Source organism: Dendropsophus ebraccatus, chromosome 13 (assembly GCF_027789765.1).
Source record: "Dendropsophus ebraccatus isolate aDenEbr1 chromosome 13, aDenEbr1.pat, whole genome shotgun sequence".
In the NCBI taxonomy this organism is placed as follows: domain Eukaryota; kingdom Metazoa; phylum Chordata; class Amphibia; order Anura; family Hylidae; genus Dendropsophus; species Dendropsophus ebraccatus.
This window is the reverse complement of record NC_091466.1, coordinates 11,249,348-11,253,636: the sequence shown is the minus strand read 5'-3', so window position 1 is coordinate 11,253,636 and position 4,289 is coordinate 11,249,348.

The following is a 4,289-nucleotide window of genomic DNA, read 5'->3' as shown; positions in this document are numbered from 1 at the left end:
CTAACCTATATCAACGATCAGCCGATGATCGTTGTCATCGGCTGATCGTTGCATTTATTACACGGAGCGATAATCGGCCGAATCGGGCCAATTCGGCCGATTATCGTTCCGTGTAATAGTACCCTTAGTCAGAGCCCCGTATGGGTAGGACGCAAGACAGGACACAGCTAACAGTTTTCTCCTTAGTAACACTACACAACACTATGCAGTGTTAAACCCTTACAAGAGAGGACAAGTCAAAGACAACCTCAACCCATGTCGTGGACTAGGAGTGTCACAGAGCAGGACAGTATCCACAGACAGCAGTAAGCTAGGAACTGATCTGGATAGAGCAAAGTTGCTAAGGCCTATGAACTCTATCTCACAGCGCAGTTGTCAGCAGGGAACCCTCAGCATTCCGCTCATCCCAGGTAACAAGGTCTGGGGCCTTGTGTCACCCTGTAGGACGGTTCAGACAAATCTAGTAGGCATTAGGTGGTGTGAAGACCCAAAGGTCAATACACGGGCACAGATATTCTTCTTCTTCTTCTAAGTATTCTTCTACCTCATCCTCCAACATCCTGGCAGAGCACAGTACTACTTGGGTTGAGACTCTCACGACATCCTCCTCTCTGCTACTCTGATTCTTTGTATCTCTCAGCACGCTACTCATCAGCACAACTGTACTCTCTACTGTTTTCATATCGTAGATCTGGTTGCTGTATTGTCAGTATTTGTCTACAAGTATTATCAAGTGTATTATCTAGTGCTTTATCAAGGGAACTATCAAGTGTAACTCATCTTGTCAAAGCAAAACTGGAAAACTTGCTGCACAAGTAAAAATGAGCTTATTTTATTTAAAGAGACTTTGTGATTCTTTGCCTCACACCGACACAGTGTTCAACACATCCTTGGGATACTTCCCCTTTCTGTGGGTTGCGGTTCCGATAGTCCGGGAGGGTCACTACACCACTCCGGCCATCCGTGACTACACTAACCCCAAGGGAGCAGCCCGGCAGGACACTGACCACAGGGGAAAAGGGTAAAACCGGCCTTATAAAATAAAAACAGGCGTACCATCACACCTGTGGGCCGATCCTCCGACACAAGATCCCAGGGGGTCACCACATAAGGCTATCATGTATGATGAGCTGGTGTATCTAAGCCTACTATGTGTGATACTATCTGATTTAGATCAAATCTGCTGCAGTCATGCTGCGGATCCTCACCATCAAATCCGCTGCGATACGGTACGACTGGCCTCAGGAGTAGATTGTCAGACTTCCCTTTTAACTTAAAGGAGAAGTCCGGGCATAGATTTTTTTTCCCAAACAGGAGAAGGTGGCTGAACAATACAACATCTCCGGCGGGGACCTGGGACGTGACGTGTCAGGCCCATTCAGCCTGTCATCGGCCAAGGCAGGACCCTGCTAAAGCCACTAACTGGTCCCTGCTGAAGCCGGAGAAGTTAAAAGGGAAGTCTGCCAGTCTACTCCTGAGACCAGTCGTTCGGTCACCACCCCTATATATATATTAGACCTCATTGCCTATTGAGTGTACGGTGTCCTATTAATTTACCCAAATGGGTATTTTCTGTTATGGACCAGAAGACCAAAACCAAAAAAAAAATGCCTCTTGTTAGATAAATTTTGGGTAAAACAGTCTCCCCAATACCTGCCCCCAACAATGACATCAGTTTGGCCTTCCCCATGGCAGATTTCCATCTAATGTCTCTGGCCGCCTTCTATAATGCAGATGAGCAATGATCATAGACCCAAGAGATGACATTCACCATCATGGCCGAAAATAATCCTCTTAATTTCCAGTACCCTTTTGGGGTCACACATGCTGGGATTCCCATTGTCTCTAAAATACTAATTTGGATTAGACAGAATGGGATTAGAATATCAAAAATGCCCCTCTAGGGCTGGATTAGGGAGGGGGGGGTCCGTCTCTCAATTTTGGTTGTGGGAAGTGAAGACCAGAACTGCCCAGAGAACAGTGTCATAGAGGCCATAGAGGCCATAGAGGCTATAGAGACCATAGAGGCCATAGGGGCCATAGAGACATAAAGGCCATAGAGGCCATAGAGGCCATAGAGGCTATAGGGGCCATAGAGACATAAAGGCCATAGAGGCTATAGAGACCATAGAGGCCATAGAGGCTATAGGGGCCATAGAGACATTAAGGCCATAGAGGCTATAGAGCCCATAGAGCCCATAGAGGCCTAATGACTACACTACAATACAGTAACAATGCTATACAGTAATCACATAATAAATAATAGCGCCAAACTGTGATCACGTAATGGTTTCCTGCAGCCAGCACACTCTTAATAGCTGGCAGGGGCATAACTAGAATTCATAAGACCCTCTTCTAATATGGGATAGACCCCCACCACTTAATGACAAGAAAACTGTAATATAAGTAGCAATAATTACCAGAATGGATAATAGTGCCATACATCAGACAACATGACAGTACTAGGTAGCAGCAAGGAGCCAACTTGCTATTCCTTACAAAAGATGCAAAGTCCTTGGACCTGAGAGTGCCTCCTTAACCACTGCACCCCATAGTAAGTGCTTTAGCTACAACGGTTATTACAATAATAGTTAGTACCCTAGAAGGTGTAGACTTGGGGCAAATTATCTCTTAAAAGGGGTTTTCCTACAAATTCAAGTTAACAGCATAGCTGGTAAAATCTGACATACATATCTGTAAAGGACTACTACATCACTGTACTGTTCTTCTCCCCCATGAATCTGTTTATTTCCCGATTTCCTATAATCCTGCTGTTTTAATGCTTTCCTGCAACCCCCATTGCTTGCATGCACAGTAGACAATAACAAGCAATATGCAGTTGAACTGAGCGTGCTCGACCAGCTCAATGGATGCCCTAAGACCTCTGTAACCAAGGGTAACAGGGAGAAACAAAAAAGGCACATGGGGGATTAGTGAGTATATATATCTCCAGCAGTGCATATCCAGAAGGCTTGGAAATATATTTAAAGGGGTACTCTGGCGAAAATCTTTTTCTTTTCAGTCAGCTGGTGTCAGAAAGTTATATAGATTTGTAATTTACTCAAGTTTTCCTGTACTTATCCGCTGCTGTATGGCCTGCAGGAAGTGGTGTATTTTTTCCACTCTGCTGCCACCTCTGTCCATGTCAGGAACTGTCCAGAGCAGCAGCAAATCCCTATAGAAATCCTCTCCTGCTCTAGACAGTTCCTGACATGGACAGAGGTGGCAGCAGAGAGCACTGTGTCAGACTGGAGAGAATAAACCACTTCCTGCAGGACATACAGCAGCTGAAAAGTACTCAATCAATATAAATTTCTAAAACCAGTTGATTTAAAAGGAAAAAAAAAATGCTGGAATATTCCTTCAAGTTTATATATTGCATCAGCTTAGACCTGTGCATCTTTATTCATGGTTATAAATTTTTTTTTTAAAAAACAGCACCACCCCTGTCCTCAGGTTGTGTGTGGTATTGCAACTTGCCTCTATTAATTTCAGTAAAAAAGGGCTGCAATTACCACAAACTGAGGACCAGCGTGACGCTATTTATGGAGGAACACAACTATGTTTTCCTAATCCTGGATAACCCCTTTAATTTTCCATACACAAAACGTAGAAAAAAAAAATTTAAAAAAGAAAAAAAAAAGGTAAATCCTAAAATGTAGTGAAATAGTGTTGACCTAATAGGGATATATAGTATCTGCCTATATAATAGTGCTATACAGTGCCTGCTGTAGTAATGCCAGATAACCAGAGGTATAGGCGGCCATGACGGATACTGCAGGGTAATTGTTCAGATATTCTAAAGATTAAATGTCCTGTACTGTATATTGTCTATGCACTTGTTGTGTGTATAGTATATGTATGTATTGTCTATATACCCAGTGTGTGCCATATCCATATAGTTACAGTTCTTTTCCCCCTTCCTCAGCGTTGATCTAATTTCCCAGACCCCTGCTGGGGTGCGTCTACTGTAAGGTTGCTATGTGACACCCTCAGTATGCCGTCGCTATGCAGAGGGTGTGGAAATCCTAAGTAGGCCCATCTGGAGTAAAGGCACAGGCCCCATCCCAGAAGACTAGGCCGAACTTGGCCTCTGTGATGGAAGCAGGGCCTGGGAACATCTCACCCAGCTTGCTCTGGTTCACGGGCACCTGACAAAATAAAAGTCTGGGGGTATTTGACTCAATTCTCTGTTCAGCTCGGGGCTTTCAGATGGGCCGGAATCCTCCCTGCATACTGATCTGCCTTCTATTCTATGCCTGACAAGAGTAGACATAAATAAATTACTA